General features: G+C 49.2%; 1 non-coding gene across 1 annotated transcript; it reads right to left on the bottom strand.

Moving 5' to 3' along the window:
- Positions 1-211: 211 nt before the first annotated feature.
- Positions 212-283, bottom strand: TRNAW-CCA (transfer RNA tryptophan (anticodon CCA)). The gene has a single exon. It is a non-coding gene; the product is annotated as a tRNA-Trp (tRNA).
- Positions 284-13,138: the final 12,855 nt, after the last annotated feature.

A 13,138-nucleotide genomic window follows, 5' to 3' on the forward strand; every position in this document is an offset into this window, starting at 1 on the left:
ACCCTGAGGCTTGACGCGGCGCCTCCCGCAGTTCACCAGCAAGCACTCTCCGGCGGCAACTGAACGTTTATACTCCCAAAGAGGAAAAAGGAGCGGAGCTTTCCACTACGTTACACAGGCAGCAGATATTGCCTGAAGCCTAATTTCTCATTTATGGCATTAATTACACTTAATCCGAAATTCATCTGTAGTTGATGAAAAAATCCAGCTTTGACCCCGACGTGACTTGAACACGCAACCTTCTGATCTGGAGTCAGACGCGCTACCATTGCGCCACGAGGTCACTGCAAGCTGGGGATGCTGAGTCGTTAAAGGCCTCCTCGAGCTAGCACGATCTCACGACTCTGGAAGCGGGGAAGGAGGACGCTCTCGCTCCCGGACTCCAGCGCAAATGTAAGAGGGGAAGAGCTCAAAAGTCTCGCTTTTGGGGTGCTGGGCAGCGGACGCCTCTGTGGCATCCCAGCCTGAACTGCAGAGCCGGCGCCCGGCGGCAGAAACTCGGGCTCCGCCTCCTCTATGTCGCCGAGTGACAGGGCAAGGGGACGCCCAGGCGGGCCAGGGGTTACCCTGGGGGCGCGGGGACCCCTGGGCCGAGGGGACTTTGAGAGGGAGAGGGGGGACGCCGGGCGGGAAGCAGGCGAGCGGGACGACGCTGGACCCTGCCGCTGGCGGCGGGTCCATGCGCGGTGGCGGCTCGCCAGTCCCCGCCCCCCACTCGAAAAATGGCGGCGGCCACCAGGACCGGGGGCGGGGCTGGGGGCGGGGCCGAGCGGGGCCGGGAGTGGGGGGCGGGTCGAGGCTGGGTGGGGCCGGGATCGGGGCTGGGCGGGGCCGGTATCGGGGCGGAGGCGACGGGGGGTCGTGGGGTCGGGTCGGGGCGGGGTCGGGTCGGGGCGGGGTCGGGGCTGGGCGAGGCCGGGAGGGTCGGGGCGGGGCGAGGCCTGGGGGGGAGAGGGGCAGAGCAGGGCGGGGCCGGGGGGGGGTCGAGGGGGTGGGGGGGTCGGGGCGGGGTGAGGCCTGGGGGGGAGGGGCAGAGCAGGGCGGGGCCGGGGGTCGAGGGGGTGGGGGGGTCGGGGCGGGGTGAGGCCTGGGGGGGGAGGGGCAGAGCAGGGCGGGGCCGGGGGGGTCGAGGGGGGGTCTGGGCGGGGCGAGGCGGGGGGGGAGGGGCAGAGCAGGGCGGGGCCGGGGGGGGGTCGATGGGGGTGGGGGGGTCGGGGCGGGGCGAGGCGTGTGGATGGCGACGCAGGGTCCTGCTTGTCTCTGGAAGGAACCAAAGGCGGGACGCGGGAGGGCGACGCCTACAGCCCAAGATGGCTCGATTTGCAAACTTGAAACCATTTAATTTTTTCAAGTATAAAAGTAAACATTTGTTTGAGGAAAGTCAAACCAGTATATGGAAGATTAGAATCCTTGAAAATCCCACCCTCCAGAGAGACTCACTGCCAGTATTTTACGTGCCTGATGTCTCCTTCCAGATTTTTACTGGCTGCATGTATATCCCAAGTATAGTTTTGAATTTTCCATTGACAGATTGCACAATTTTCCAAAAATATGGAAAAGTATGGATGCATCCGGCACCCAGACCAAGAAAGAGAGCATTCAGAGCCCACTTTCAGTAATTTCAGGGTCATTTTTTGAGAAGGAATTATGTTGTACATAACATTTTGTTAATTTTTTCACTTGTTACATTGCCCGTGTATTTTAGTTAATATTTTAAAAGGCTCATTGTCCACTTTGTGGGAGTCTTAAGTCCCTACTTTGCACAGTACTTTTTTCATTCTATTAAGAAAAAACTATTAAATGAGTAAATCCTTAAGTTAAAAAACAATTGCATAAGAAAAATAAACTATCTGGTCTGTTTAAGAACATGAAGCCTCGGTCTTAATTCAATAAATAAAACACCCACAGGGCCTGATGCCTTTTAGAAAAGGAAAGATCTGGAATGGACCCCAGTCTCTGGAGAAACTGTTTGGCACTGCCAGTGAAGCTGGTGGGTGGAGGTGTGAGGGCCACCAGATGCCAGAGCTTCCGAGGGCTCCCCAGACTGCCCCTGACAGATGAAGCAGGAAAGGAGGTGTGCTGGCAATTTTTGTGTTTGTGGCCAGATGTGAGAATTGCAGGAATTTGGGATTATTAATAACTGTGGGTCCTGAGGTGGCTGTCCCTAAGTGGTCAGAAAAGCAGGGACCAGAAGGCTCTGTCTCTGTCCTCAGGATGAAAGAGTCAGCCCAGCCCGCCCAAGGCATGATTACTAATGTCACCTCCTAACTAACACGCTTGGATGGCCCAGGGAGAATTGGGCCCCAGTGGGGGGAAGGATTCAGGGAGCTTGGGCACAGTGTGCTGAGTTCACCTTAGGGCTGATGACTCTTAGACGTCCTCCCTTCTCCCTTTCAAAGCCCTCTAGCATCAGCCACACAGTGGAGTCACTGTGAGGAAGAGCCAGTTCCTCTCCCACAGAACTCAAGAGTCCAGAAGGTACTGGAAGGCATGCCCACACCCCAGGAAAGACCAGTGCCACTTTTCAGAACCTGCTCTGATTTGTAGATACACCTGTGATGTCTTGGCCCCTCGTCTCCTGGGATATGGAACCAAAAACTATCTTGTGTTCTTTGATGTGGGTATGTCATTGAACTACAGTATGGTGCTGTGAGCAAATGAAGGGCTTAGATCAAATGGCTTGCACAAATGTGGCTAAGGGGTCCCTTTAAAGACTAGGATCCTGCTTAGAGGGAAGTCAGATAGGCATGTAGTTGGTGCAGGGTGGAGTCCTATCTAATTTAAAATTTTGATAGCACATTAGGTACTTTAGCTTTCATTTCTATTTTTAGAAATATATTGTGTTATTTTTAATTTGTCTTGATTGCTAAGTGTTTTGACTACCCCTCAATTCTGCAACTGGGAGAAGGCCTCAGGCACCTTCCTTTCCTCCAGGCATTGCTATAGTTCTGCTACTGCCCAGAAATTGTGCTTCCTTATTTTAGAACTTGTGTATGGAAACACTAAGCCTTATTTAAAGAAAAAACACTAAAAACTTCTGTATATTATAGACATTTTCAAAATTAAAAATAGCTAATGTCCAATTAACAAACACAAACTAGGATGATAGTTATCAACAATGGCAAGGGTGTGGGGAAACATATTCTGATGCAAGATCAGAAAAGGATGTGTAAATTGGTCCTTGCTTTTTGAATTGTAATGTGACAAATGTTTTCTAGGTGCTTTTGTCAAAACATTTCCTCTTCTAGAGAATATGTACTAAAGAACAGTTAAGGATGAAGGCACAGATGAACCTTCCAAGACTATCTCATCAAAACCGTGTGTATAATATTGCAAGCCCCAGCCATCTTGCCTGTTTGTTGTACAAGTTCAGTCTAGACTTCCAGGGCAGTGAGGCAGGGAGGCTGGCCTTGGTGAGTGCTTGCCTGCATGAGCAAATGTGCGCGGCTCCCGGGAAAGGGGCTGTGGTGGGGAGAAGGCAGAGGCTGCAGAGGGATGCAGAATCACCATGCGTGGGCTGCCCCACGACGAAGAGAAACAACACACAGTTTGGCTTCTCAGTCTTTGCTTACTTTAGTATCATCTCATACCTGGGTAATTGCTGTATTTGTTAGTCAAGAAAAAGTCTTTACTCAGCTCTTTTTAAAAATGTTCCAACTCCCCAGAACCCATGGAAGGTGCTGTCTACATTTCTGATTTACACATTCTGTATCTGACAATTTCCAGCCAGAGACTTGAAAGCTGAACCTTGGGGGGAAACATAGCACGCAGCCATGGGAGCGGGTTAGGGTGTGGGACAGCCATACAATTGCAGGCTGAGTTCTTTGGAAGCATCTGCTGAGACAGTGAGTGTATTTGAGGAGTAACTCACGTGAGGGGACATGGGAGGTGGCTGAGTTGGCAGCGGACCCAGCAGGCTGGGATGCAGACCTGGCCCAGTCTCTGCAGCCTGTGGGGAGCTGGATTAGAAGAATGCTGTGTCTCCTGGAGATGGCTCACCGTGCGCCCCCGCCCTGCTCAGTCCTGGGCCAGGGCCGCTCCTGGAGGATGTTGTGTTAGCCTGAAAGCTGAGGCAGGCAAAGGGTGGCTGAGGCTGACCACTAACTGCCCTGCCGTGGCTGGACAGCAAGTTCTCCCTTGGGGCAGGATCTGAGGGCCGCATGTGGGGTCTGCCACAACGTGCAATATACAGCTCATGGCAGGGTTCTCACCTCCTTGTTTTTTACCCGTTCCCTGATGTCCTGCTTCAGGCATAAAACTCAACTATGAGTGAGCTGAACCAACAGACAACTCCAGATTCCTGAGAGCAAAGTCTCTGGAGCAGCACCTCCCTGTGTCTGCTAAACTCCTTTCTGACAGATACTTAGCCCAAAGGAAATAAAAGGAACTCCTGTTTCACACTGTGACAGAAAACCTTTCTTCTAAGTCTCAACACCACTAATTACTCCACTCTTCAGAAGGAAAAATACTGCTGAAACTGATAGAACGTTTAAGATTTCCATCAGAGACACTTCCTGGGAGTCCCTGCTTCCTCTGGAGGCCTCGGCAGAGGGCGGGTCTCCACCAAGCCGGTTATGGGTTAATGAGGAAAAAATGGCCACTCAGAAGGCTGTGACAGGGAGGTCCAGGTAGTGTCTGGCTGCTACATAGGATTGAAAAATGCAGATTTAGGAAGTTTGCGAACTTTAGGCATTTAGATTTTCATGATGATTTTGATGCCAGGTTTTCATTCATTTCATACAGTATGCCTCAAAACCCTCAAAATAGGCAGGAAACCCTTCTTAAAATGGGAAAATCTAGGAGGATTAATAAGTGGAAACAGTTGCTCCATTTTCGCTCTCTGTCCTTTTCTCTTTTAAAGCTTCTGTGACCTGTTTTTCTGAGGATGTGGTTCAGTTTAAACCCATGTAAATTTGGCTACATAGTTGGGCCTGAGAGTCTTTCAACTGTCTGTCTGCTAAGAAGACTGCCATGCATGTTCAGTGGTCCAAAGCAGGGGGCCTCAAACTTTTTAAACAGGGTGCCAGTTCACTGTCCCTCAGACCATTGGAGGGCCAGACTATAGTTTGAAAAAACTATGAACAAATTCCTATGCACACTGCACATATCTTATTTTGAAGTAAAAAAACAAACAGGCAAAAACACCCGCATGTGGCCCTCCGCGCCGTAGTTTGAGGACGCCTGGTCCAAGGAGACTGGAACAGTTTGGACGCTCACTACGGTGGAGAGATGGAATGCTGGAAGCGGAAAGTCCTGTGTCTGTTGGGGCAATAGCTGTGGATGCAGCTGTCAGAGGACAAGGGTCCTGTCCAGCCAGTCCCTAAGTGTCAGTAAATGTGCCCTTTTCTATTTATCTTTACCCCCTGTGACGATGTTGGCTGAACATGTCTCTGGACATGTTTTTCGGCCTAGAGATCTGGACTCGTACTTTGCTGCACCCAGAGGCCATGCTTGCTTCCTAGCCCTCACACAGTGCAGATGGCAGTGCGGCGTGGGAGCGGCCTGTGGAGAGAGGCTCAATGGCAGACAGCTCTGTAATTCCATCGGCAGCAAGATGAGTACGATGCAGGGTTTTCTGGGCTAAAAAAGCTGTCTTCCAATCTGGCATATGATGTCAACAGTAAAGGGGGGAGCCTTGTCCTTATTGTTAATCAGAATTTAATTATGGGCTTAAATAATCTTCAGCAGCTGGGTGCAGTGGCTCATGCCTGTAATCCTAACACTCTGAGAGGCGGAGGCGGGAGGATCCCTTGAGCCCAGGAGTTTGAGGTTGCTATGAGCTAAGCTGATGCCACGGCACTGTAACCCCAGCAACAGAGTGAGACTCAAAAAAAAAACCAAACAAAAACTTTCTTCAGCAAGTAAGAAGGTCTATGGGAAGACGCACTTTACCCAGAAAGAGGTAGCAGGTAGTGGCTGGGTGTTGGAGGACAGGGGCTGGAATCCTATCCTTGTTACCTACTTGTTTTGCGACTTTGGACAGGTCATCCAACTTTTCTTTGCCATAGTTTCCTCAACTCTAAAATGTTTGTAATATAACCTATCTCAGGCCAGACTTGGTGGCTCACACCTGTAATCCTAGCACTCTGGGAGGCCAAGGTGGGAGGGTTACTTGAGGTCAGGAGTTGGAGACCAGCCTGAGCAAGAACGAGACTTGGTCTCCAAAAAAATAGAAAAATTAGCTGGGCATGGTGGCCCATATCTGCGGTCCCAGCTACTCGGGAGACTGAGGCAAGAGATGGCGTGAACCCAGGAGTTTGCTGTGAGCTATGATGATGCTACTGCACTCTAGCCCGAGTGACAGACTGAGGCTGTCTCTCAGAAAAAAACCAAAACCCCAAACCAATAAAACCTATCTCAAAGGGATGTTGTAAGGATTAAGGAAATGAATGTGTGGAAATGGGTTCCAGAGGGAATGACTGTAGTTTCCTAACATTTAGTGTGACTACTAGGCTTTTACAAATGTCTTCATGTGTTTTCTGCTGCTTAATAGAATGCCTGAGACTGGGTAATTTATAAAGAAAAGAAGTTTCTTTAGCTCACGGTTCTGGAAGCTGGGACGTCAATGAGATGGCACCAGCATCTGGTGAGGGCCTTCTTGCTGTGGCATGACATGGTGGAAGGATCACATGGTGGGATCATCTCAGGTCTTGCTTCCTTCCTCGCCTTAGAAAGAGGATCCGCCATGATGACTTATCCTCATTACCTCCAAAGGCTCCCTTCCAAACAACATAGGAATTTTTGGATTAAGTTTCAACACATGAAATCTGGAGGACACATTAAAACCACAGACATGTCAGATTTGAAGACTTCAGGGGTACACAGCTGACCAGTGCTATAGGGGTAAGGTATATAATTTACCTAATTTTAGCTTCTCTCCAAGCATGAGTAGTAACTAAGTTTGCTGTTAATACAGTGGAGGCACATAAGCCGGATGACAAACATGTTGTTGGTGGGTCTCCTGTTCTAAGTTACTTTCTTGTATTTTTGGTTTTCTTTTTCCCTTTCTCATTTCACCTCTCTGTAATACATATTGCTCCTCTCTGATTAGGCCATATGGAGTCCAGCCAACACTCTAAATATGTGCCCAGAATAGCCAGATTGTGTGAGCATGTGATACTTGATGGATGTGTAAATTGGAGAATCTTTACCAAAAGATGATTCACAAACATACTCTGAGTGGTCTGGAAACTCAGATCTTTGTTATTTTATCAATTACTTTTTACTGAGGACCTAGAATGTCCCTTGCACTGTATTTTACATACATTATTTCATTTAATCTTCACAACCAATCTATTCTTGAATTCTCTTTGTGCAACTTCGCCTCCTTTAATGGTTTTTATTGTCTCCTACATTCTTTTTTATATGGAATAAATTCCTTTGAAGAAGCTTTAGTTCTCCTCCCCCCGCCCCCCAAGAGATTTTCTGCTTTGGGCTTCCATGAACATTTTGACAATACTCTAAGGATTGTTATACCTTGACTGAGATGTTTTTGAACATGTTTAAATCTGTTGTTCAGTCAATTGATATGTTCTTTTCTTATAGGGAAGTGCTCCTAATAATAAAGTAGCATTGACTCTAGGATCCCAAAACACTTCAAGAAATTATGCTCAGGATTTAGGCCCCATATCTCCCAAGAGAACCATTAACGAATCCAGGGCTCTGTAAGGGAAAGAGCTGCATTTTCCACACTTGTGGGGGTGGGGAGTCTATGTCTTATTTCTCTGTTCCGACGTTTCTTACCATGAGGTCAAAAAGAGACCCTGTCTGTGCCTATCCTATCTTTAGACGCTCCTATCCTAAGACCTAGTTCCTCGTCCTCAGTTCCTATACCCCCAATTACGTTTCTTTGATAACTGTGTCTAGAGGTTCCATGGTTTTCGGACAAATTTGCTCCAGAGGCTCTAGAGCTGTCCACCTGGACAGTGGCCTCCACTGAGGCCGTCTGTCCCTGAGCTGGAGGCGCGGCATCCATCCGTCTCCGCAGCACGCGGGCTCCCCAGGCCACCCCACCGGGCCACCTGCGCCGGGAGAGACAGGGACGCGGGGTTAGCGGACGGGAAGCCCAGGCCACGGTCCGGGCCGGGCCTGGGACACCTGAGCGGGAATGCAGGCCCAGCCCTGAGCCGACATGCGACCCAGGGCATGTGCGCGCAGCCTCCTCAGCCGGCGGGATCCGGGCGTCCTGAAGGAAGCGCCCGCACGAGGAGCGGGCGCGGCGCCCTGAAGCAGCCCGACTCCGCCCGCGCCCTGTGGGTCTCGCAGGCCGGGCTCTGGCCCCGCCCTCGCCCGCCCGGCCAATCCGGGCTGGGCTCCCCGCGCCACAAGGGGGCGCATGTGGCGCTGGGCTCTGGCCCCGCCCTCGCCCGCCCGGCCAATCCGGGCTGGGCTCCCCGCGCCACAAGGGGGCGCCTGTGACGCCGGGCTGGGCCGAGCCCCGCGCCCCCGCGTCTTTCCCCAAGGCAAGCGTGTTGCGCCTCCAGCTCGGTTCTGCACTCCACCACATACTCTGCCCTCTCTAGAGCCAGGGGATGTCCTACACTTTACAGGGACATGCTGGGGACCAGCAACAATGACTTGCCCAGGACCACCTCGCCAGCTGGAAAAAATAAGCAATGTCCCAAGTCCGCTGCGCCGTCTCCGGGGGGAGATGTCTGCGAGAGGCCGGGGCCAGAGGTGCCCTGAGCTCGTGAACCCACGCGGAAGGGCAGGGATCTCTGGCGGTGGGGACCCTGGCTCCTTCTCGGGCCTCTGCCTCCGCCCTCGAAGGCTCGCCCTAGGCGTGCGGCCAGGGATTCTATATGGTGACCCTAATAGCCCCAGCTGCTATCCCCGCCACACTTCACTCGCAAAGAGGGCCACTAGTGATGTCGTGGATTAGAAGTTTAGATGTCATGAACAAGAACATGGGGAAACTGAGCCCCAAGGTGAGAGGCAGATGCTGGAGAGGGGTGGTCTGGGAGCTCCTAGACACAGAGATGTGTCTCAGTGGTGAGGGGCGGTTGGGGAAGATAAAATGCCCACAATTTTAAAAAATTACTGTGTATTTTAATATAAAATTTGTATGGTGATTTGGAACAATAAATATCACATGGTGGAAATTTATCACAAACTGAATACAGTGACAAAAGGAAACACATTATTATCAATATCTTTACAATAAGTTATAGTGTACAGTTCCATCATAGCAAGTTTGTATGCAAAACCATTAATGGGAACATTGAAAAAAATCTGTCCCGTAGGTCTTCAGTCTTTACTTAATAAAGTGTATGCAATATTAGTATCAAAAGCCTTAGAAAGCACAGGTTCTTTTTTAAAAAGCTATATGTTATAATGGGATGTATACAGATCAAATTCACATACTGTAAAAAAATAGCTAATGTTTAGATAAAATTCACATACCATAAAAAATAGATGTTATATTGACACATAATTCACATGCCATATAATTCAGTGGCTTTTAATATATCCACAGAACTGTGCAACCATCATCAAAATCCATTGTAGAATACTTTCATCACCCCATAAAGAAATCCCTTAGCTGTTACCTCCCAATTCCCTTGTAATAGAGTTATCCAGAGAAACACAGCACCAATAAAATATATCTTATTATATATTGGCTCATGCAATTATGGAAATAGGCAAATCCCAGGATCTGCAAAGTCAGTCAGCAAGCTGGTGACCAAGCAGAACTGATGATTTAATTCTAATCAAAGTCTGAAGGCATAACAACTTGAAGAGCCAGTGGTGTAATTTCCATATAAAGGCCAGTAGGCTTAAGACCCACAAAGAACCAACATTTCAGTTCAAGTCCAAAGGCAGAAGAATTCTCTCTTACTCAAGGGAGGGTTAGGCTTTTTGTCCTACCCAGGGCTTCAACTGATTGTACAAGGCACACCCACAGTAGGAGGACAATCTGCTTTACTCAGTCTACTGATTTAAATGTTAATCTCTTTCCAAAACACCCAGAATAGTGTTTGACCAAATATCTGGGAAGCTTGTGGTCTAGTCAAGTTGACATTAAAATTAACCATCATGTGTGCAGTCTTCCACAGTCCTAAGCAACCACTAGTCTACTTTCTGCCTTAATAGATTTGTCTATTCTGAGTATTTTGTATAAAAATGAAATTATACAATATGTGGTCCCTTGTGACTGGCTTCTTTTACTCAGCATGATGTTTTCAAGGTTCATCCATGTTGTTAGTATGTATCATTTTATTACCAAATAATATTCCATTGTGTAGTATACTACAATTTACTTTTGCTTTCATCAGTTGGTGGATATTGGGGTTGCTTCCACTTTCTGGCTGTTATGAATAATGCTGCTATGAACATTTGTATACGAGTTCTTGTGTGGACATAAGTTTTCATTCTCTTGAGTATATACCTAATGTGGAATCACTGGGTCATATGGTTGCTCTGTGTTTAGCTTTCTGCAGAACCACCAGACTATTTTCCAAAGTGGCTGCACAATTAATTTTACATTCCCACCAGCAGTGTATGATGCTGGGGACTGACATTATACTTTCCTGGTTTCAGAATTAAATTTGGTGAGTAATGTACGTGCTCTGCCCGTACGTTTGAGAGTAATATGTTCCAGATAGGGTCCCTGTGACAAACAAGGTTGTTGTCTAGAGACATAACAAAGGACCTGAGTTTCTGCACTAAGGCAAGAGCTGCCATGGGGGTCTGTAGGCCACACGATAAACACATTGTTCCTGTGGTTGCTGCTTAGCCCCATAAGATGGCTGGTTAGTTAATGATGGGTAGGACCCCTCAAGGGAGGGGCGACCTAAGACATGCAAAGTTGAGGGGATCAGCCTAAGAGGAACTGGGGACCAAAAATGCCCCCTGTGGCTGCCTTGCCCAACCTTGCTAATGTCAGTCTGTGATCTATGCCTGGTGCCTAGAGCAACCACCTAGAAACCTTGAGTCAGGGGACATCTATGTCCTTAAGGCTACGTGTTCTGGAATTTATGGCCATTGCTGTAATGCATGGGTGGTCACATGTAAGGAACTAACTTTAATTTTTTAGAGTATAAAAATAAACTGACCCGGTGCATTCGTCACACGTCTTGTAACCGTCTTTGTATGTGTCTGTTTCTTTATGTTCTGTGTTCATCCCCCATCCTGCAAATGGGCCACGGCAGTATGACAATTCCAGTTCTCTACATCCTTGCTTGTTATTGTCTGTCTTTTTTATGGATATGAAATGGTACCTTATTGTGGTTTTGAAATGTGTCTCCTTGATGACTAATGATAGTGAGCAGTTTTTCATGTGCTTCTTGGCCATTTGTATATCTTTGGAGAAGTCTATTCAGATTCTTTGGCCATTTTTAATTGGGTTATTTGTCATTTATTATTGAGTTGTCAATATAGCAATGAGTTTTTATATCATGTTTATAAATTATTTTACTTACCAAAAGAAGGGGTGTGGAGTGATACTTGGGGTGAGGGAAGGTGGTTGGATAGGCCAGGTGGGAGTGGACACACTCTGGATGTGTCACAAGCCCAAACTCAAAGGCCCCTTTTCCTTCTACGAGAGCAGAACTTCTTCCATCACGGGTGGAACTACTTCAGGACCAGTTCTGAAGAGGGTACTTTATTAGACACCTTGGGTGAGTACCTAAGACCAAATGGAGGCCCATGCTTAGGCAAATGCCTAGATTTTTTCATCAGAAATGAGGAAGATTTCAGATGTGCCAAATTCATTATTTAGTATTCATTTTTTCCCCTGGCAGGGCAATGAGCCCAGTTTATTCCATTCTCTGTTTTCAGTTCAATTCCTTTTATCTTTGTTTCCTGCTGTTCAATGGGTCTTAGGAAATTTCTTCCAGTAGCCCAGGAGCGAAGGGGTTTTTGCTCCATCAAAATTCCTGACATGTGGCAGGTGGCATCGAGACACGGACACACCGCACAGCTCTGTCCCTGGAGCATTTCTGATGAAGGCTGCCACGTGCACCCAGGCTGCCGGCCCTCAGCTGTCCTGAGGCCCCAGGTGGACCTGGACAGAGCAGGTGCAGCAGTTGGGGCACCCAGGAGAGGGCGCGACTTCCTCGGTGGGGCCGGGGTGGGGGCGTGGGAAGAAAGGGCCCGGCAGGAGGGCGGGAGCGGCGAGCCTCCTCCGCGCGGGACCCCTCCCAGCGTCCGGCCACTCGGCAGTGACCGCCACGACCCTGCCCGCCCGGGGCCCAGAGCGGCGGCCCTTCGCCAGCCCTGCCCGCCCTGCCAGCTCCCCCCTGTCCGCTCTCGAGTCAGCCGTCCCGCGACGGGCCGGAAAGCGCGGCGACTCTGGGACAGTGACGGCCGTCACTAGCCGCCTGCGAGACGGGCAGCTCCTCGAAGCCCGGTGACCGGCGCCGAGCTGCCTTCCAGGGACTGCGGCTTCCACGAGGCCCAGAAGTCCAAGGTGGGAGGCCTTGTCCGGAGGCGCCTGGCATCCCAGCGCGGACGGCCGCTCGCCCGAGCCGGAGCCCCGCCCACCCACGGCTTGCGTTTCCTTGGAGACGGTAAACAAGCCTCGGCAACGGCCGCTCCGCCTGTTTCAGGGGATGCATGCAAGATAATTTCTAAGAACAGTTCCTTCATCACCTGTCTTAAGAAACAGAACATCAGCACCTTTCATGCTTTCTATGTGCAGGCATAGTTAGCCTTAATTTTGTAATTATCAATTTATTGCTATTGTTTTAGAGGTAATAACATTATTAAATACCCCTGTAATCCTAGCACTTTGGGAAGTGGAGGCGGGAGGGTCGCTTGATTTCAGGAGTTGGAGACCAGCCTGGGCAACAGCCAAACACTGCTGCTGCGTGGGGCTCAGCCCCAGCTACTCGGAGTGCAGGGTCACTTGAGCCCAGGAGTTGGAGGCTGCAGTGAGCTGTGATCCTGACGCTGCACTCTAACCCTGGCAACACAGCGAGGCCGTCTTAAAAACAAAACATAAACAACAAAAATACCCACAATACGTTAAATTATTTGGTATGCCTCCAACCTAACATATAAATGGCTTCACACTTTTATGACTTCTTCTGGGCTTTGTTTCTATTGCTCAAGATTAGACTTGGGAGATTCTTCCTTTTTCACTGTTGTACAGGTAACAAAATTTCTTTCTCCATTCTTTTAATGAACATTAGGTTGG

The sequence above is a fragment of the Microcebus murinus genome, chromosome 18 (assembly GCF_040939455.1).
Source record: "Microcebus murinus isolate Inina chromosome 18, M.murinus_Inina_mat1.0, whole genome shotgun sequence".
Classification (NCBI taxonomy): Eukaryota; Metazoa; Chordata; class Mammalia; order Primates; family Cheirogaleidae; genus Microcebus; species Microcebus murinus.